The sequence below is a fragment of the Budorcas taxicolor genome, chromosome 3 (genome assembly GCF_023091745.1).
Source record: "Budorcas taxicolor isolate Tak-1 chromosome 3, Takin1.1, whole genome shotgun sequence".
In the NCBI taxonomy this organism is placed as follows: domain Eukaryota; kingdom Metazoa; phylum Chordata; class Mammalia; order Artiodactyla; family Bovidae; genus Budorcas; species Budorcas taxicolor.
The window spans coordinates 22,205,229-22,227,873 of NC_068912.1; the positions used below are offsets into that span (position 1 = coordinate 22,205,229).

The following is a 22,645-nucleotide window of genomic DNA, read 5'->3' on the forward strand; positions in this document are numbered from 1 at the left end:
CAGTTCTCTCTTGGAATAAGTATAGGTGTGCAGGTCACAAATCCTGACATCTGACAGCATTCAGAAGTCCAGCAGGTATAGGCATTCTCCGTTTCTTGTGTGTCAGTCTTGTCTGCCTGTAGGGATCTTTACCTCCGAGACCCTGTGCCTCAGGCATTTAGGACAATGTGGGGCAGGCAGAAGATGCCAGAAAACATCTGCCAAGCTGAACTGAAGCTGTTCTCTGTTATTTCCCTGAATTCCACATAATCTTCAGCGGCCTCACTTAATCTAGAGACTAGTTTCCAAAAGGGCATGTCCTTCTGCTTGTACTGCTTGTGCGCAGCGAAGTGGCACCGAAGGAATCTTCCACCGAGCATGGCAGGGCCACGGCACTCCAGCAGACACTGGGCCATTATACAGTGCTTTATCCCAAGAGCTCGCCTCCCCCAGGCAGTGCATCTGGAGCTCCAGCCTTGGAAATAGTCAGGCTGCTTGCTGCTCTTATGCCCCTGTGTCCCTCTATCCACAACATCCCTGCTGCGCTGTTCCCCCACCCACCCACCACTGACAACCATGACAGCTCCCTATTTCTGTTCAAATTTTCAGTGGGAAAGGAATTAAAAGTGTGGGAAGAAATTATTCTCCCCTCCCCAGTTAACCAAGGACTTCACTGCCACTAACTTGCCTCTCTTCTTCCCCGTTCCTCAAATAGTCTAAAGATTTGGGGAAAATTAAAAGTTGCTACAGATGCACACACATATGCATGCATGCATACACCACCACCACCACCACCCCCATACACACACACAGGGGCCTCTATCTTCACATTTATAGCTTCCCTTATGCCAAAGGGCTTTCTGGGTGAGGGAGGCAGCCCAAGTGATGCTGGCTTTTCTCTGGGCCTCCTGTGTCAGGTTCATGCAGGAGACCATGAGTGTGGAGGTGTTGAGTTCGGACCGCCAGGGCACTTCAGCTGGTAGAGAGAGTGAAAGGTGCCCTCTGACAGCCGGGCTGGGAGCTGTCAGGGCGTGGAGAGAGCAGCTCAGGTGGCAGCTACGCTTTCAAAGGAAAACACCTCTGGCTTTTCCAATGTGCGCTCTTCTGCTTCCTTTCCCTGGCACCCACTTACACCCTGCCATCCCGAGCCCCCTGCTCACTCTTTCCAACACTTTCTGTCCACCCTGCTGACCTTCTCTCCCTACCCAGCAGAGCCCAGGGTCACGGGCAGATGGATGCATGTGTATATGACTCGTCTTCCCACATAAGCCCCGGAACGTCAGAGTACATCTGACTTTTCTGTTGCCCTCTGTCCCTCTCATATGAACCATAGGCTTTTTAAATAGGGAGAGGCCTCTAGCAATCAAATTTAACTCGCTTTTTCCAGGAAACTGAATCCTGGAGGATCAAGAATTCTGGAACCTCAGTGCTGAGCAGTCGTTTAGGCCAACCTCCTAATTGCTGCTGTCTGCCAGTGGTTGCCCAGCTTATCCTGAAAGTTCCATTGACAAAGTCCCTGGAATGGTTAGGTTTAATTTGCCTGGCTTCTCAGACCCAGAGTCAGAGCCTAGCTTTCTACTTATAAAACCTCCCTGAGCTCTTGTTTCTCATCTAGGAAATAGTATAATAGTATCTAACTCATAGGCTTGTTGTGAAGAATAAATGAAGGAAATAATACCTAGTATCAAATGATTACTTAATAAGTATTAGTTATCATTACGCCTTTTTCCAAGACAGCCCAGCCAATCTTCAGATGGATCTGTTAGAAACTTAGTTTTCTTTTTTAGTTAAAATCGGTTTCCTGTAGCTTCCATCTTGTGTGTGTTGCCCAGAGTCGCTCAGTGAGTTATGGCAGAACTGAGACCAGAACCCAAATCTCTCCACAGGCCAGGCTGTCTCTGAAATACTCGCTGCATAACTGAAAAAGAAGGCAATTTGCCACAATAAAACCCTGATGTGTTTGTTCCCATTTTAGAAGGTGAGATAAGAGAGTGAGTTTTCGCTAGCCTCAGAGCTAGTTGGGTTCAGAATCGGTTCCAATCACGCCTTCTCTCCAGGCCTGTGCCCTGTCCCACTACGCGTGCTGCTTTAACGGTGTTTTCTCTCTCCCACTTCCATCTTAGCAGATCAGCGAGGGTGGTATTTGTAGATATAGATAAATTGTAGCCTGCCCTGAGATCCCACTCATCTCCTCTGTTCATCTGTCTAATGCTAATGGGTTGGTTAAAATATAGGAATAGTTCTGGCCTGCAAGTATTTTGGAGAGACAAGATCAGTCCTTCAGTTCTATAAGGGGTCACAAATAACGTTCTGCTTACACCTCTATTTAAGGGGTGGCCCTAAAGGACGGTATAGGAGAGAAATTCTACCATGGAGCAGAGCTCTGATTGGTTCTTGTCATCATACACTTTGTCTGGAAGAGGAAATGACCTGCCCTCTGGATTGAAGCCAATTCAGAGACAATGACTAATGATTTGAAAAAATAGTTAGGGAATTTGAAGAGATAAGACTGAAAGATGTGTGACAAGGAATTTTGGGAAAGAAGTGTATGAATGGACCAGTCATAATGGGCCCAGGATGTGAAATAGATTCGTTCCATGAGAATGTTCTTCCAAAGATGTGCACAGTGCAAGAGGCTCTCAAACAATGTACAAGATATCTTGCCCTTTGAGTGTTCGCCTCTTTCCCAAGTCACCCCAGTATTTGCTTAGTGAGGTTAGGAACCTCATCCTGGTGGCGGGGTTAAGATTATCGAAAGGCTACAACATGCAAGAGACTTTACCTAGGCTGACCTGGCCACCATCACTGCTGAGTATCGAACTTCCCAGAAGCTTGAACCCTCAATATGGTACCATGACTGAGAGGTGCCTGTCAACCACTTGCCTGGAAGACTGACTGCATTAAATCCTTTTATCATGAAGGGGGCGGAAATTTGCTTCTCATTGAAATAGTAAGTGTGTTAGTTGCTAGTCATGTCCGACTCTATGTGACCCCATGGACTGTAGCCCTCCAGGCTCCTCTGTTCATGGGATTCTCCAGGCAAGAATACTGGAGTGGGTTGCCATTCCCTTCTCCAAAGGATTTTCCCAACCCAGGGACTGAACTCAGGTCTCCTGAGGCAGACTAAAGCCTCTTTACCAACTGAGTTACAGGGAAGTCCCACTGAAACAGATATTTCTGCATTTGCTCTCTCTGCCCACCATGCTTCTGTCAGGAATATTACTTACAGCATGCCTGCCACGCTCCTCTGTCCATGAGATTCTCCAGACGAGAATACTGGAATGGGTTGCTGTTTCCCTCTCCAGGAAGATGCCCTGACCAGGGATCAGATCCGTATCTCTTGCATCGGCAGGTGGATTCTTTACCACTGAGCCACCAGGAAAGCCCCATAGTAAATGAATGGAACACATTTAGTATTCTCCTTAAGAGATATTCTGAGGAGGGTTGGGAGGGAGGTATGAGAGAGGGGACATATGTATTTTTATGGTTAATTCACTTTTTGTATGGCAGAAACCAACGCAACCTTGTAAAGCGAATATCCTCTCATTTAAAAACAAAAGAGATATTCTGATAAACATATTTTCTTTTATTTCATTATATTCAGGGATGGTTAACAACCTGGACATGTTTCCGTAATTCTTGTAAATGGAACTTTGGGAAACTGCCTGGTTGGCCCATGCCCAGCCCTCATTGAAAGAATGAACATGGTATGTGCCTAGGACTGGGAAGAGCAGAGGATACACAATAGGGGGAAATGAGGTCAAGTAGAGCTCGCCCACTAGGTGCCGTCCGGTTGGGGCAACTCCACCATTGACAACCTGTGCATAGAGAGAACACTGCAGCTGCCACCACCCCTCAATACAGGAGCCTCACTTCCTTTTGACCCAAGGCAGGCTTTCCTGAGAGGTGAAGGGAAGGGAATACCGTGGTTCTAGATGTTTCCCTCTGATAAGGTAGACCCGATGCCTGGTCCCACTTTAATCCATAGCTTCTTCAGAACTTTGCAGAGGGCGGATGTAGCGAACATTGAGTAAAAATAAACCCTGAAACAGACATTGTTAGGAACAGGTGCTTCAGAGAAGTAGGATTTGATTCCTGAAAACAAGTACCTCCGAGGGCCTTTTTGCCAGGGGGCGGGGCGCCTGATGGTGGCAGTGAAGTTGGCTTTCTTGCCCAAGACTACTGCCTACCCTCCACCTCTAACACCACCACATACCACAGCCCCATCATTCTCTCCTCACATTGCTTCCCCAACTCCTGCCCAATATAGATTCCTGAAGCCACCACCTTCTGGCTCAAGGATTATAGTTTCTCAAAATAAGTTGTACTGAACAACTGCTGTCCCCAGAAAGAGAACGAGTGGAAATTCCAAGGCCCTGGGACAGGGTCTCCCCGCCCTCGTGCTTAAGCCCCTGCCTCTGTGCCCCTGTAGGTGCCTGTGATGTGTTGTTCTGAGTCGCTTGGTCATGGCTAGTGGTCCACCCAGTATTCATAGAGTATGGAACTGACAATGGGGTAGATTTCATTCCCCAGCATCTCTTGTATCTATGTAACTAACTATCACCCACGGAATATGAGTAGAAATGATGTCATTTCCAGGCTGAGACTTTTAAGAAGCTGATGAGGGAAATCCACTTTTTCTTCTCCTGTCTGCCATACGAATGTTAAGAACTCCGAGTTTCCAGGAAAGAGTGGAGCCACAAGACAGCATGAAGGAATGCTGCAACCTACCAATGAGAAACATGCGCACTGAACAATTACATGATCAAAAAATCAACATTTATTTGCGTTAAACCACCATTTTTTGTTATAGAAACTAGCACTATCATAATGCTGTGCTCAGTTGCTTCAATCATATCCAACTCTTTGTGACCCCATGGACTGTAACCTGACAGGCTCCTCTGTCCTTCAGATTTTCCTGGCAAGAATACTGGAGTAGGTTGCCATTTCCTCCTCCAGGGGATCTTCTCAACCCAGGGATTGAACCCATGTCTCCTGCATCTCCTGCGCTGCAGGCGGATTCTATACCCCTGAGCAGAGGAAGCCCTGTAGGTGCCTGACCAAGAAGCAAATGGAAAGAGCAAGTCTTTACAACACTGTACTTCATTTTTGCATCAAAAAGAGGCTGGTCAGGTCTAGGTCAATGTACTGAAAGTCCTTTTGTATTGTGCAGCTCTTTGAATACAATGTCCTGGAAGCTCATATAGGCAACTGGCCCACCTGAGCAGCCGTAATCAAGTTGTGAGGCAGGGAGTGATACGTGGCTGGGCCTTACCCACTTCACTCCATGTCAATCCCTCCCTCCTGTGGGACTGGATGAGCTATTAGTCTCCCTTCCGTCATAGCTCAGGGAGGATGAGTGTGAGGCCCAGATTGCCCTAGCAGGAAGGGACATGCTGAATGGAGCAGGAACTGGAACTAACTTATATGTGGGCCAATCTTTTCAAGCCTATGTGGGAGATGCAGATGGGGTGTTATACGGCCTCACTTGAGAGGGGAGAGGCCTGCAGGGCCAGGAACCCTGGCAGGACCAGAGAAGTCTCTCCTGGTCCAAAGAGAACTACAGTGGGGAGGAAACCATGAAGGATCGAGTTAATCGACAATTCTGAAGGTCTGTAGGGAAAACCTGGATTTGATCCTATAGGCAGTAGGGAACTGCTGTAACTTTCTGAGCAGAGGAACATCTCATGAAAGGGTTACCAGAAGAACAGTGGCTGTGTTTATGTAAGATCATCTCTAAAAACACACATGGCTTTTCCGGTAAGCGGCCTGAGGTGACCCCTAAAAATGGTGCGCTATTCACTTGACCCAGAAAGCCTCACAAAATCATGCAAATCAAGAGGTTCAAATCTTTGTGTTCACTTTAACAACACTCGTGAAACTGCCGAGGCCATAAAGGGAATTCATATCCGAAAAGCCAGCAAGTACCTGCAGGAGGTCACTTAAAGGAAGCAATGCGTGCCATTCCGTTGTTACGTCGGTGGAGTTGGTAGGTGTGCACAGGCCAAACAGTGCGGCTGGATGCAGGGTCAGTGGCCCAGAAAGAGTGCCGAATTTTTACTACACATGCTCAAAAATGCAGAGGGTAATGCTGAACGTAAGGGCTTAGATGTAGATTCTCTGGTCATTGAGCACATCCAAGTGAACAAAGCCCCCAAGATGCGGCGCAGGACTCACAGAGCGCACGGTCGGATCCGCCCCTACGTGAGCTCTCCCTGCCACAGTGAGATGATCCTTACTGAAAAAGAACAGATCGTTCCTAAACCAGGAGAGGAGGCTGCACAGAAGAAACAGAGATCCCAGAAGAAACTGAAGAAACAAAAGCTTATGGCCCGGGAATAAATGCTGCCAAAAATAAATGCAAGTAAAAGTAAAAAAAAATAAAAATAAAAACACACACGTCTGAACTATAACAACCTTTAACAAGCACTTTGTGGTGTCTCTTCCTCTCATCCAACATTTCTGCCTGTCTAATTTTAGAAGCCCAAACATGCTGCCCAGGCTTCTGCTCAGGTGCCCAGGCTCCATCACCCAACATGAGCCCATCCTCCATTCTGAAGCTGCAGTGACTCCCCTGGAACACAAATGTGGCATGGCGTGGCACTCCCGCCTTCAGTGGACCCTCACTGATTCAAGTCCAGCTCCTAAGCCTGTTCCCACTTCCTCCACAGATTCACTGTAACCTTCTCCAATTACACTACAGCCTCCTCCAGTTACTCTATAGCCTCATCCCCAGTTACACTACAGCCTCCGTCAGTTACATTACAGCCCTCTCCCCAGTTACACTATAGCCACCCTTTCTGGCTTTCTCCTCAGGACACCTACCCACACCAGCCGGTCAGCGCTTCCCCTGTCTCTCCCCTACTTCCTGCCTGACTCACGCCTTCCTCTCTGCTTATTCTCCTTCCCTTCTGCAGCTTCCCTTACCTTCTCTCAAGCCTACCATGGAAAATCTGTTTTTCTCTGATGCCTAGGTCTAACCTCATGTCTCTTGGAAATCCTTTTAAGATCCTCTAGTCTAAAATAGTCTCTCAAGACACTGCATTTGTATCTCCAGTGTATCTGGTCTAGCACTTATCTGTCTGCCTGGTATCAGAGTTATTTATAAATGCCTGTTCCTCCCGTTATGTTGTGCACTCTTAGCAAGCACAAAGAGTTGAAATACATACTTGACCAACTTGTGTTGGCTAGCAGAGTTTATAAACTTTCACGGGGAACAGTTCTATAGATAATTGAAAAGTAAGAGTAGTCATTCTGAGCTCAGGACTCTGAACTTTTAAGCCCCAAACACTTCCTACCGCCTTGTTTTATGACAGGTGAGGCCAGCACTAGATAAGAAATGCTACCGAGAAGGCCAAGAATTTCCCGCACCTCTCCCAGTCCAGGGCTGTGCCAGGACAGGCATGGCGTCAGTGTCCAAACACTAGGATGCGATCCACTGCGCGGCCTGGGTCCCTTTCCTCCCACTGCACATCTATAACCTGAGGCTGACATGCTGCTTAGTCTTATAAAGACTTTGGGGGAACGCTGCCACTCAGCAATGAGGAGAATGGTTATTTAAGAGAACGGCAGCCATCTGAGATCATTTATTGAGCATGCTTATATGCTGGGCTCTGGCCCCAAGACTGGGAAAACACAACCCTGAAAGGTTAAGAATGATGGTGAAGGGACTTTCCTGTGGTCCAGGGGTTAAAAAATCAGCTTTCCAATGCAGGAGACTCAGGTTCAATCCCTGGTTGGGGGACAAAGATCCCAAAGGCTGCGTCCAAGGCAACTAAGCCTGAGTGCTGTAACTACTGAACGCACGCCATAATGAAGATCCTGCATGCTGCAACTAAGACCAGACGCAGCCATAAATAAATATTAAAAAAGAAAAAAGAATGATGGTGAAGTTACAAGTCAGGGCAGTGTGCCGCCTACAGATAGGTTGTGTTCCTGAATCACATGTGTTGAAACTTCGCATGCTTGCTTCAGAGAAACAATGAATAGGAGGGTGAGGCTTCTGGGTTATCACACAAGAGCCCATTGAACTCACAATGCAGTTAACTGTAGTATCTGAACACTACAGAACTCAAGCAACCTTTAAAGTCTGATTCCAACAGAAGTCATCCTGCCTTCCGATATGGGATGCCATCTTCACCAAGCACAGCCTCAGCATAGGCCTGGAGGTCCTTTCCTCTGCACCACCTCAGTGGGCAGAACCCATTTTCCTTGGGGCCACCACAGTGGCAGAAGCTCTGAGTGCCTTGGCTCCTCAGTAAGTATAAATGACAGGGAGGAAGAGTCTCTGAAGCTTCTAGTGTTTAAGTGGGTGCCTAAGTGTCCCTAGCAGCACGGAGGAGAGGGGAACTCAAATGTTTCCATCTGAGATGGGAGTCCTTGACTGGAATGGCCATCTGTACAGAATGGACGTTCACTAACCGTGGTTTGTAAGCTGAGAAGAGGAGTTGGAGAACATTAGAACTGAAAGGATCTTTAAGATCAGCTAATCCAACCCCCATATTTTATAGAGGAAACTGACACTAAAGAAGTTAAACAGGGACTTCCCTGATGGTCCAGTGTTAAGAATCCACCTTGCCATGTGGGGTACTTGGGTTTGATCCCTGGTGGGGGAACTAAGATTCCACATGCCACGGGGCAACTAAGCCAGCACATTCCAGTGCCTATGTACAACTACTGAGCCCTCGTGCCACAACTAGAGAGTTGTGTGCCACAACAAAAGAGCTTGCATGATGCATTTAAGACCCAATGCAGCCAAATAAAGAATTAGATAATTTTTGAAAAGAAGTTAAATGACTTGTCTCTGGCTACACAAAATGAGTGGCGCAACCAGGCTGTGAACCCAGAGCTTCTAAAGGTAAGCAAGTCAAGTTTAGTTCCATCATCTGCTAGGTGGGAACAGTGATCCTTCCTCCTCTCAGGGTTGTTGGGAGGTGCTCATGAAGACATCCTTAAGAAAGCTTCGTAAACTGCAAAAGGCCATGCGAATGAAAGCTACTTATATTTCCACTACTCCTAACTGCCTCTCATTCCTCTCTCCAAACTTAGTGGTGCAGTGAGGTGATACAGAAGCCAGGATGTGCAGAGTCAGGATATTCAAAGGCAGCTCCCAATCCTGTTGGTCTACTAGCCTAAGAGGTGTGGCTTGTTAACTCTTGTCCTCTGTTTTTCCATACTTTTATCCCAACGCTGACATTTCTCTTCAGACAAGCTGTTAAAAAAAAAAAAAAAGCTCACTCTTCTAATCCAAACAAGAGAAGCCTGGTCTCCTGGAAAAGTTTCCAAGCTTTAAATAAGAGGCATTGGGACAACACTAGAAACACCTCCAGGTGCCTGTCAGAATGGCACCCGAAGCCCCTTGGTATTTCCCAGGAGAAGGCACTAGAAAGCAGGGAGTCCTCAGAAGAAGGCCCTTGGGAAACAAACCATTTTCCCCTGGTGCCCACTTTGCCCTTTTGAACAAGCTGGTTTGGAATCTGCCCATGTTCCATCCCCTCCCACTTGCAGATATTCTTGTAATAAGTTAAACATTTTGTAATTGCTTGCCATTGATGGGTGACTTGTTTTTTCAATTGCTCTATGCTACCTTCAAAAGTATTCCATTCACCACCACTGCTCAGTTATGGGGCTCTGATAGCTGGTGGGAGCCCACCCATCTGGGGGCACATGCCTTATAAGGAAGTCCTTGCTGAGTTCTGATTGGCTGATCCCAACATCTCTCTGAGGGTGGGTAGTAGTGATTTCTTGGTGAAATCTCATGGCTAATGTGTTTTCTCTTGGAAAAGCATGGAACAGAGGTAAGTAAAAATCATAGTGTGAGCTAACATTTATGGCTCAGTGAATATCCCGGGCTCTGTGATGAGCTTGTTACTTGACGGAACTCATTTAATCCTTATAATAACCCTCCGAGGTGAGTTGGCAGTTTTTACTCCCATTTTATAAAGGAGGAAACTGAGGCTCAAATAACTTGCCCAGAGTCCCACAGCCAATAGACAGAGGAAGTGGGATCTGGTAATGTCTATCTAGGTCAATGGATTTGGTCTGTGAAATTCTCGGAAACTGACTTAAAAACAAATGCATACTACTTTGTTTATGAGAAGTGCTCTTGTGCACAGAAAATGGGGAAATGGTCACCCTTCACAGTTCTGAGCTCTTGTTTCAGGTCAGGACAGAGCTTACTGTGGTCTGACATGGGTTGTGTAATCTGGGGAGGACCTTGCATGCAGCAGCTGTAGATGGTCACCAAGTTCTGATGACAGAGGGGTCACCTCTGTACACCAGTCTGAAGTGCCCCCAGAAGGCTGAGCTGGCCCCCTGTCTGAGTTCACATGACCCTGAACAACAATAAGAAATTACAGAAGAGTTCACCAAAGAGGGTCATTCTGCCCAAGTCACCACACCGTAAAACTCCTGGGTGCCCACCCAGCCTCAGGGTGGGAGCTGCGTGTACTCCTGCAGGAGTGGGGCTTGAGCCTCACTGGACATCACAGATGCAAACCCTCCTCACCCCCTGCTCACCCTCTGCTGTGGGCTCCACCACCCCCCTCGCCTCCTTCAGGAGGCCACTGGGTGGGATTTTTTGTTGGCACGCTCACTGAGTAGGGAGGAGTCAGGAGAGGGAGGTGGAGGCGACTGCGGCTGTGTCCTTGTCACTACAGGCACAGCTGAGCCTGGGGCCCGTCCAGCCACACTCTTAACTCCAGCTGTCACGGCAGCCATGCCCTCAGTTCAGTTTGCAAGAGTCAAAGTAGCTGTCCCCAGTGACCTCTCGGGGCCGATAGAACTGAAAACTGAGACCGAAAGTGACTCGACAGAAAATAGACTGAGTCAGGGCTTAAAAACATGCCTTCCTCAGCCCCTCCTTCCCCATTCGGCTTTTGTCTCTGTCCCTATCTCGTAGGTGTGCAAGCTGTCTGTTCCATGCAGTGGGAGGAGACCATTACATACGATGTGAAAACGTTATGATGGTCCTTTAGAACTGCCCTGGAGAGGATCTCAGGAAATATGCTGCTGACACACAGGGAAGCCCAGGAGGCTATAGGCCCATGTCACACAGATCATGGGGCATTACACGGCCTCTGCCAAGCTTTGAGTCTCTGCTAAATATTAATCCACAAAAGCTCATTCCCTCTTCTTCAATAGGGGAATAGCATGAAAAAAATCTCCAAATATCTAAGACATCTGGAAAGAAGAATATTATTGCCAAGCAGAAACCTTGACCTTTGAGGCTCTCTCACCCCAACCAGCCCCACCCCAGCTCTCTTACAGGTCACTGTAGAGTCTGGGCTGAGATGCCTGAAGCAACCTCATCCCTAACCTTGGTCGTGATCCTCCAGGCCAAAAAGGCGCAAAAGGCAGTGAGCCCCCAGTTCTGCCTTCCTGTGATCTGGAGACTTCCTCAGTCTTCAGGAGATGCTGAGACCACTCTCCATGACGAGAACAAGGCAGGAACCAGGGAGCCACTCAGCCCACCTTTTCTTCCTCTGATGAGTACTTTCTGCAGTGCTTTGCCCATTTCCTGATTTGTCAGTAAAATGAGGTCAGAGCAGCCAGTTCAGCTGCCATTCTGGTGAGTCCTCTAACCTAGACCTAATAAATGAAGAAAAATTAGATAGAAAAGATAGATATTAAAGAAAAGGAGCATGATGTGCACTAACGTGTAAAATAGACAGCTGGTGGGAGCCTCCTGTATCGCACAGGGAGGTCAGCTTGGTGCTTTGTGGTAACCTAGACGAGCCGCAGGGAGGGAGTTCCCAGAGGGAGGGGATATATGTACACAGGTGGCTGATTCGTTTTGTTGTACAGCAAAAACTAACACAACATTATAAAAGTAACTGTACCCCAATTAAAAAAAAAACACACATAGGAGGAAGGACTCATGGGGCAGAGGCAAAGAATAGAGAAGAGATGAAAAGGCGGGGAGGGGAATAGAAAAGTTTTAAAAGTCCTTGAGTAAACAAGTGATGAGGAGCCATGCACTGGGGAGTGTGACCAATTCAGTTCATTGCACCTGAGGTCTAATAGAAAATGAATGAATGAATAAGGAGAGTGGTGTGTCTCAGAAACTATATCCTGAGAGAGTGCTTTGGACTGAGATGAAAAGGAATGGCACCACTCATTCACAAAAGAGACAGCCCATTGGTTCTTTTAAAACTCACCCATATTCACACCCTGGCTCTGACATAATGTATTTAAAAATGTTAAAAAAAAATTCTTGCAATTTTAATACCGTGGGGAAAAGTTCAAGTTATTGTAGAAAATTCTACAGTGTTTCTTCTGTTAAATGCAGAAAGTAAAAATGCCAAGAAAGGAAGAAATAACCATGTATGTGCCTGGGACATAGCAAGTGCTTAAATATTTATTGCATAATGTATAAATTCAGTAACACAGTGTCTAACCTACTGTATGTACTATGAACACAGACTCTTTGGCATGCTTTATGTATATTTACTTGTATTTTCTTAAACGGCTAAAAAATTTCCTTTCTTTCCTTCGTTGTAAAATTCATGCATTCTGCCCTCTCTGGTTCTTTTCTTGCTTTTGTTTTTTCAGTTCCTGGACCAGGGATGAAACCTTCGCCCCCTATAGTGTAAGTGCAGTGTCTTAATCATATGACTGCCAGGGAAGTACCCTCTTGCTTTAGTTTTTCAACTGGCATTGGCTTTCACTAAATAACCTCAAGGAGCTTCCTTAATTCCCAAGCCTCTCTTCTCAATGTATTACTATTCTGTTTTCTCCCGTTCTTCCTCACACACACTCACACAACACATACCACAATCTGCTGCTGCTAAATCACTTCAGTCGTGTCCGACTCTGCGACCCCATAGACAGCAGCCCACCAGGCTCCCCCGTCCCTGGGATTCACCAGGCAAGAACACTGGAGTGGGCTGCCATTTCCTTCTCCAATGTATGAAAGTGAAAAGTGAAAAGTGAAAGTGAAGTCGCTCAGTCGTGTCCGACTCTTGGCGACCCCATGGACTGCAGCCTGCCAGGCTCCTCCATCCATGGGATTTTCCAGGCAAGAGCACTGGAGTGGGGTGCCATTGCCTTCTCCATACCACAATCTAGATGCCTTTATTTAACTTCCTATAGACAGCTCAACATATACCTCTTTCAGCAGAATTTAATACTTACCATAAAACATTAATAATATTGTATTTATTCCTGTAATTATTACAAATACAGTTAATTTATACTTAGTAAGCCCAATGATAAAACTCTTAAGAGAGCAACATATGGTTATTAATGAACACATTAATGACTATGTTTTTGATGGTATAAGTTGTTTCTATGAACTGACTATTCCTATGACAGATTTGAAATATGTTTAATTATTTAAATGTTTTCATTTAAAAGCATTTAAATAAAATGTGTGATTTTAATACATCCAGTTCAATTTAGTTCAGTCGCTCAGTCGTGTCAGGCTTTCTGTGACCCCATGAATCGCAGCACACCAGGCCTCCCTGTCGATCACCAACTCCTGGAGTTCACTCAGACTCACGTCCATCGAGTCAGTGATGCCATCCAGCCATCTCATCCTCTGTCGTCCCCTTCTCCTCCTGCCCCCTATCCCTCGCAGCATCAGAGTCTTTTCCGATGAGTCAACTCTTCGCATGAGGTGGCCAAAGTATTGGAGTTTCAGCTTCAGTATCAGTCCTTCCAATGAACACCGAGGACTGATCTCCTTTAGGATGGACTGGTTGGATCTCTTTGCAGTCCAAGGGACTCTCAAGAGTCTTCTCCAACACCACAGTTCAAAAGCATCAATTCTTCGGCACTCAGCTTTCTTCACAGACCAACTCTCTCATCCATACATGACCACTGGAAAAACCATAGCCTTGACTAGACGGACATTTGTTGGCAAAGTAATGTCTCTGCTTTTCAATATGCTGTTTACGTTGGTCATAACTTTCCTTCCAAGGAGTAAGCGTCTTTTAATTTCATGGCTGCAATCACCATCTGCAGTCATTTTGGAGCCCCCAAAAATAAAGTCTGACACTGTTTCCACTGTTTCCCCATCTATTTCCCATGAAGTGATGGGACCAGCTGCCATGATCTTCGTTTTCTGAATGTTGAGCTTTAAGCCAACTTTTTCACTCTTCTCTTTCACTTTCATCAAGAGGCTTTTTAGTTCCTCTTCACTTTCTGCCATAAGGGTGATGTCATCTGCATATCTGAAGTTATTGATATTTCTCCCGGCAATCTAGATTCCAGCTTGTGCTTCTTCCAGTCCAGCGTTTCTCATGATGTACTCTGCATATAAGTTAAATAAGCAGGGTGACAATATACAGCCTTAATGTACTTCTTTTTTATTTTATTTTATTTTTTATTTTTATATTTTTTTTTTCAGTGTTACAGCTCTATTTTATTTAGAAGATTGCAGGAGAATACATCCTCGAAGCGTGAGGGCATGCCAACCCAAAAACTTGAAGAGAAGAGAGTGGAGGAGCACATGGGAGAGGGGGAGAGAGAGAGAGAGAGAAAGAGCGCATGCAAGCAGGAGAGGAAGAGGGAGAGAGAGCGCGCTTTGACTCCTCCTTTTATATGTTTTCCTCCACCTGGGCCCACCCTATGCAAATTGGGCTTAGCGAGGAGTGCTGTTTCTTCTACCTGAAGTCTTCACTCTGGTCCTCGGACCCTCTTTTGACCTTCCTTGTTTTTTTAGCCACCACCATTTTGGACTCCTTTTCCCTATTCTACCTAGCTAGCATTCCCCCCTCAAGAGATGGGAGGCCCAATTCTTTGGGAATAGGGGCGTCGAGGTCTTTCTGGCTACTTCCTGCTGAACTGGGGTGGCGAGGGGTACTGGGCCTCCCCCTCTTGCTAGTCTCAAGTCTCAGAGTCCTTATAGCAGTGTCCATCTAAGGGTATGATATTTTTCATGGTCGGCTGGAGTTTTATATCTTTGTTGAACTGGCACTGCATGTTGTAGCTTGTTGACCTGGTGGCAGAGGTTTAGCCTCTATGGTCTCGAAATTGGAGACTACTGCATACTCGGCTCTTCTTTTTCCATCCAAGACAAAGCTGCTTCCATCAGTGTACCAGATTTCCTCAGGACTGATCAGAGGATCTTCTGACAATCCCTCTCGGGGTTTTGTCCAGTGGTCCAAGGTTTCTTAACCGGAGGTCTTCTGGGATCTGAGACTGGGCCGCGTGACCTTTCTGCTGAGTTTGTTTTTCGCTGTCCTGGTTTCCAGCATGATGGGCCTTCCCCTGCGATAGATTTTCTTCACGTTCCACCTCTACCGCGGGAGCTTCACTGAGTTGGGCTCCTGCTGTGCTTGGCCTCTTCCGCGTGGAGGTTGTTTCAGCCAGGTTACATCCGAGTCACGGCCCCATAGATGTCACGCAAGTGTATGTTCCTTGGTTCTTTGTCTCGTCACAACAAAGACTTGGAGCGACGGACATTAAAGCACTTGGCACATTACAGCTCTCGGGTCTTGGACAAACCGTGTTATAGCTCTCAGGCAAATCAGTGTTACAGCTCTATTTTATTTAGAAGATAGCAGGAGAATACATCCTCGAAGAGTGAGGGCATGCCAACCCAAAGACTGGAAGAGAAGAGAGTGGAGGAGCTCGTGGGGTGGGGAGGAGAGAGAGAGAGAAAGAAAAAGTGCATGCATGCAGGAGAGGAAGAGAGAGAGAGAGAGCCTTAATGTACTTCTTTTCCTATTTGGAACCAGTCTGTTGTTCCATGTCCAGTTCTAACTGTTGCTTCCTGACCTGCATATAGGTTTCTCAAGAGGCAGGTCAGGTGGTCTGGTATTCCCATCTCTCTCAGAATTTTCCAGTTTACTGTGATCCACACAGTCAAAGGCTTTGGCATAGTCAATAAAGCAGAAATAGATATTTTTCTGGAACTCTCTTGCTTTTTCCATGATCCAGTGGATGTTGGCAATTTGATCTCTGGTTCCTCTGCCTTTTCTAAAACCAGCTTGAACATCAGGGAGTTCACGGTTCATGTATTGCTGAAGCCTGGCTTGAAGAATTTTGAGCATCACTTTGCTAGCATTTGAGATGAGTGCAATTGTGCAGTAGTTTGAGCATTCTTTGGCATTGCCTTTCTTTGGGATTGGAATGAAAACTGACCTTTTCCAGTCCTGTGGCCACTGCTGAGTTTTCTAAATTTGCTGGCATATTGAGTGCAGCACTTTCACAGCATCATCTTTCAGGATTTGAAATAGCTCAACTGGAATGCCATCACCTCCACTAGCTTTGTTCGTAGTGATGCTTTCTAAGGCCCACTTGACTTCACATTCCAGGATGTCTGGCTCTAGCTGAGTGATCACACCACTGTGATTATCTTGGTCTTCAAGGTCTCTTTTGTACAGTTCTTCCCTGTATTCTTGCCATCTCTTCTTAATATCTTCTGCTTTGTTAGGTCCATACAATTTCTGTCCTTTATCGAGCCCATCTTTGTATGAAATGTTCCCTTGGTATCTCTAATTTTCTTGAAGAGATCTCTAGCCTTCCCCATTCTGTTGTTTTCCTCTGTTTCTTTGCATTGATCGCTGAGGAAGGCTTTCTTATCTCTTCTTGCTATTCTTTGGAACTCTGCATTCAGATGCTTATATCTTTCCTTTTCTCCTTTGCTTTTCGCGTCTCTTCTTTTCACAGCCATCTGTAAGGCCTCCCCAGACAGCCATTTTGCATTTTTGCATTTCTTTTCCATGGGGATGGTCTTGATCCCTGTCTCCTGTACAATGTCAGGAGCCTCAGTCCATAGTCCATCAGGCACTCTATCTATCAGATCTAGGCCCTTAAATCTATTTCTCACTTCCACTGTATAATCATAAGGGATTTGATTTAGGTCATACCTGAAAGGTCTAGTGGTTTCCCCTACTTTCTTCAATTTAAGTCTGAATTTGGCTAGTACACAAAATGAGAAATTTATAGGGATTCTAAGATTATTTTCAAGAAGACAAAGTAAAAATGCTTCTAAATAGAACTCCTTACCTATTACTTGTCAACATCTAAAATATGGTTTTCATAATTACTGAATATCTGTCTATTCATTGGCTTGGCTGTCACCTGAGAACCACACCCTATTGAGTTCTGGGGGAAATATACCTACATATTTTAAGTAAAGCCATGCCCTATAACAATACTCGATTCTCCTCACTATGGCCTAATGTGTTGGTCTCATCTTCAGTTTCTCACCTTTACCCCCCCTTCAAGTCCAGCTGACTATGAATATTCACAGCCTGGAATGCCCTAAGTAATTTGGCCGAAACTTACTTCAAGGTCCAACCTCAGTGTCACTTGCTCTACGGGGTGGCCTCAGTAACCATGACAGAATTCATCTTTCTCCTCTATGTGCTTCTGGGTGCTTCTGTAGCACTTTTCATCCGGAGATATGAAAGTCACATCTTTCCCTGTGTGACTTCTCCTTGGGCTTCAGAATTCCTTAAAGACAAGGATGGGGACTTATTTGGGATTGTATTTTCACACAGGGTTTGTCATATGGTAGATAGACAAGAAATATTTCTTGTATAGATGTATTGAAGTATTTCTGGTCTGCATTCAACATCTCTTTTTATACCTCTACTAACAATGATGCCCAACAGGTGCAGTGGAGCTGACTGTATCCTCAAGAAGCAGAAGTCAGTTGTCCTAACTTCTTTGTTGGGTCAGCTCCCTTGGCAACAGTAAACAACCTCTAGCTCCACTAGTTTGCTTTTCCAGCCTCTTTTCTCTACTCTTCTCTCTTCTGTGTTTCCCCATAAGTGAGAATAGGAACAAAACCTCTAATGCACACCATATGAAAAGGCTTGCGTTCATGTTAAGTCACTTCAGTCATGACTGACTCTGCAACCCTACCATAGCCCACCAGGATCCTCCGTCCATGGGATTTTCCAGGCAAGAATACTGGAGCAGCTTGCCATGCCCTCCTCCAAGGGATCTTCCCAACCCAGGGATCAAACCTGCATTTGTTACATCTTCTGTTTTGGCAGTGTGTTCTTTACCACTTGCACCACCTGGAAAGCCCCATGGAAAGGCTTATCTGTTAAAAAAAAGTTTTTGTAGAAATGCAATTAAGCTACACCTTATATACTCCTGTAGACCATTCTGCAATGCCGAGCACAGTCCTTGGCTCAAAAAATATTTCATCAGTATGGCAGAAGTCAAAATATTGTAAAGCAACTATCCTTCAACTAAAAATAAATAAATTTAAAAATATTTCATCAGTTAATACATGGTTTTATCAATGCTATAAAATACCAGAGAACTTTAGCTATTTACAATAGCAAAAATGATTCATTATTAGGGTATCATTTTTGTGAGGTACATGAATAGGGTTAGAAGATAAAGAGACTAAAAACTCTGTGCCTGCCCTTTTATTGCCTCCATAAGCTGCTGGGAGACTTGGCACATGCTATTGTGGTTAGTAAACTAATTTCATAAACTCAGTTAAGACAGACTCAATTCAACCTCTGAGGAAGTAACACCAATTTTGAATGATGGCATCAAAGTGGCCAGAGGTGAATTGTACTGTACACCGAACTGCAGGCATCCCCCACATGCCTCTTTCTGGCTAGATCTCCAGCCTCCAGGCATTTCAACTTCAGCGACCACCAAATGTTGTCACAAGTTTAGAACATCTGTGGAATAGAAGAGACTTTAGAGACCAAGTTCTTCCAGCCCAGAGACCTTACATTCTCAGGAATATACTAAAGGCACAATGAGCAAGCCAGAGTCATTTTCGTATGCTTGCCAAGAACCTATGACAAAACTCTCTTTAAAAGTCTGATTTATGTACAGGTGAATCTATTTGCAGGATAGGAATAGAGACACAGATGTAGAGAATGGACGTGTGGGGTGGGGATGGAAGGAAGGAATGAATTGGAGGGGGGAATGAATTGGGGAGATTGGGATTGACATATATACACAACTATGTGTAAAATAGAAAACTAGTGGGAATCTGTGCTCAGCTCGGTGCTCTGTGATAACCTAGACGGGTAGGATGAGGAGGAAGGGAGGTCCAAGAGGGAGGGGATATATGTACACATATAGCTGATTCACTTCGTTGTACAGCAGAAATTAACACAACATTGTAAAGCAACCATACCCCCAATTTTTTAAAAAGTCTGATGTATTTATGTTTTCATTAAGCTTTTGTCAATTCTGTGTTATCAAGCTCTCTCTTGCTGATTAAAGTCTCTGATTAATTACATATGGAGAAATAAATTCTTTAAAACTCAGGGGTTAGGGGAAAGGGAGATCAAATCTTTCAAAACAACGTTCATGCAGATAAAAACAATACAAGAGGTCCATGGTGGTGAAGAGTTTGCAAACTATTGACCTTATCCAACACTCTCCTTTTCCCACCCAGGATAGGAAATTTGCCTGGGTCACACAGCAGGCTAGAGGCAGAGTCAGGGTGACTCTCTCTTTCCTGGGCCAGTGTCTTTTGGGCTCCCACACTATAGCATTCTCAGTCCCTTGCCCTGAATCTGTCTCTGCTTCTTGATTTTCCTGACATCACCGGCTGTTGCAGAGAGGCGGGAGCGCACTGCACCCAGAGGAAAGGAGACCAGGAAGTGCCCCAAGAGAGAAAAAAGCTGGAGACTAGCGACACCCACTGCTCAGACCATGATGAGACATGTGAGTGTTCTGGGCAAAGGACCTCAGTACAGGAGCTCAACGAAGGGGACAGTGAGGAAGACTGATGGAGGTGGCTGAAGGGAAGTACACAGGTCAAGAAGAAAAGATAAAATGGCTCTGTTTCCTGGAGGCCAGGCTTCCTTATTAAAGGGGCATTGAGGATGTGAGACATTTACTCCACCAGCTCCTAATGGCTAATCAGTGGCGCTGTGCGGTGAGATGAATAAGCACATGGTTTGGTAGAGACCCAGGGAAGACAAAGGGAAATAAAAGCAAAGCTGCAGAGTGACCACTGATTATGTAGGGGACACACTTGCCTCTTGGGATTTCCCTGATCTCCTCTCCCACAGTCCCTATTGCCTGCCTCCAGAGCTCACTTAGTAATAACACACACTTAGAGTCTGTTCTAGCAACTCACTCAAGCCTCGTAACAACCCTACAAGTAGGTACTACTATGTCCCCAGTTTATCAGTGAAGAAGTGGAAACAGAGAGAGGTTAAAAAATTTTCCCAAGTCTCACAACTAGTAAGGAGCGCAGCTGGGATTCAAATCCAAGCAGTCTGACTTAAAGTCTGCACTCTTAAGTGAAAGTGAAAGTTCCTCAGTAGTGTCTGACTCTGCAACCGCATGGACTGGGGCATGCCAGGCTCCTCTGTCCATGGAATTCTCCAGGAGTGGGTAGCCATTCCCTTCTCCAGAGGATCATCCCAACCCAGGGATCAAACCCAGATCTCCCGCACTGCAGGCAGATTCTTTGTCATCAGCCTGACTTGCTATGTAATTAACATCTCCTATTGAAATGTTGCTTTTCCCTCTCAGTCTCTTGACTGTGAATTCCTGAAGGTCAGGGACTTGATTTTACTCATTATTGTATCCACTCTACTTAGCCAAGTGCCTGATATATGGTATATTCTCAACAAATGTTTGTTAAATGAACCAAAGTGCCCCTCTTTGTCTCCAAATCCTTCAGATTTCTAAGATTCCAGAAGGTCTCCTAGCTGGCATAGATTTTATTCCACCATCTCCACCCCAGTCCCTACTCTCCCAACATGCTTGTTCTTATGAGAACTGCTTCCTACTTAGACAATTTTTCTTTCCTTTCCCCTTATACTCCTACATTCTATAGGGCCTCTCATTTGACAAGATCTTATTTTTAGCCATCAGAAATATGAATTTATGCTAATATTAATATATTATCATTTATTGTCTCTCTTAGTGGGATTTCCTAACCCAAATGGAAAAAACACAAATTTATTCATTCAGACAATTCAACAATTCTTTAGTCTGATTCATGGAAGGTTAGGGCAAGGCAGGATTTTAAAAATCATCATGTTCAATCTCTTCATCCTACAAAGGATGAATCTGAGTCCTGGAGAAGGAAGTGACAGGTCCTTGATGATACTGCCAATTAGGAGCACAGTCAGCTCTCTTAGGCCTTTGTTGATGGATAGGAAATGGTCCTTCCCTTCAAGAAGTCTGTGATGGAAGAATTGCTGCAGGTGCTAGTAGGAGTAGACAGACCTTCTGAAATCATTCCTATAGGTGGCCACCTACTTGACTGTCCCCTGCTTTGGGCATCTAACAGTGGTTCCTAGCAATCTGGGCTGGAGGTGGGGAGCCTGCAAAAGTAAGGAGGCTGTGATAACAACCAGAGCCAAATATTGGAAGGACCTCGCTTTAATGTGTGCTTATAGTTTCAGTACAAGTAGCACCAATTTTCTGCAAATTCATTTTAAGATCTTTGGATTGACAGAACAGATCAAGAAGGCATTTTTTGTTTGTTTGTTTCAAGCCTTAGATTTGGGAGAACATTTCAGTTCAGGACAATTTCACTAGTCTTCTCTGTTGACTGCCTATAAAATGCTGTTTTCCTTCATGGCTTCATTCCCATCTATTCATTTATACACTATTCCTGACTGATCTCATCCATTCTCGTGGCTTCTAACCTGATCCTCAAATTCTTATCAACTGGCAGTTCTCTCCCCTGAGCCCCAGTTGCTATATTGAATTCCTTTTGGACATCTTTATCTGGGTGACCGCAGTCTATTAGACTCTGTAACTTTTAGGAAGGTTTCATCAATCCGTTTCTCCCTGGCTTACCCTATACCTACTACTCCAGACTATCAATATCCTGTGACAGACTCTCATAGCACGCTTTGTCTACAGTTTATTATTACTGATAATGGTTGTGATGGTTATGTTTCAACTTGACTGAGCTCTGACGTGCCCAGGTATTTGGTCAAACATTCTGGGTGTTTCTATGAGGATGCTTTGGGATGGGATTAACATTTAATCAGTAGACTGAGAAAAGCAGATTGCCATCTGTAACATAAGCGGGCCTCGTGCAATCAGTTGAAGTTCTGAATAGACAAAAGGCTCCCCTCCCTCAAGTAGGGGAGAATTCTCCTGTTTGATGGCCTTTAAACTGGGACATCAGTTTTCCTGGTTCCACAGCAGCCTGCTGGCTTTGGGACTTGAACTGGGACATCAAAGCTATAATTTGGGGACTTGTCATCATCCATGGTCTTCTGAACCAATTCCTTATAATAAATCTCATATGTTCTATTGACTCTGTTTCTCTGGATACTCCTGACTAACACAATGTGCCAAGTCACTTCAGTCATGTCTGATTCTTTGCAACTCTATGGACTGTAGGCTCCTCTGTCCACGGGATTCTCCAGGCAAAAATACTGGAGTGGGTTGCCATTTCCTACTCCAGGGAATCTTCCCAACCTAGGGATCAAACCTGTGTCCCTTATGTCTCCTGCATTGTCAGGCAGGCTTTTTACAACTAGCCCCACCTGGGAGTAAGCTAACTAATACAAAAGTAATAGCTATTTATTGCCTTGTTTTACTATACTTTATTTTGGGGGGCTCCAAAATCACTGCAGATGGTGATTGCAGCCATGAAATTAAAAGACACTTACTCCTTGGAAGGAAAGTTATGACCAACCTAGATAGCATATTCAAAAGCAGAGACACTACTTTGCTGACTAAGGTCCATCTAGTCGAGGGTATGGTTTGTCCAGTGGTCATGTATGGATGTGAGAGTTGGACTATA

The 22,645-nt window shown here is 45.2% G+C and overlaps 1 pseudogene; it reads left to right on the plus strand.

Moving 5' to 3' along the window:
- The first annotated feature begins 5,766 nt into the window (after nt 1-5,766).
- LOC128044774 (60S ribosomal protein L17-like) lies at nt 5,767-6,321 on the plus strand (annotated as a pseudogene).
- Nucleotides 6,322-22,645: the final 16,324 nt, after the last annotated feature.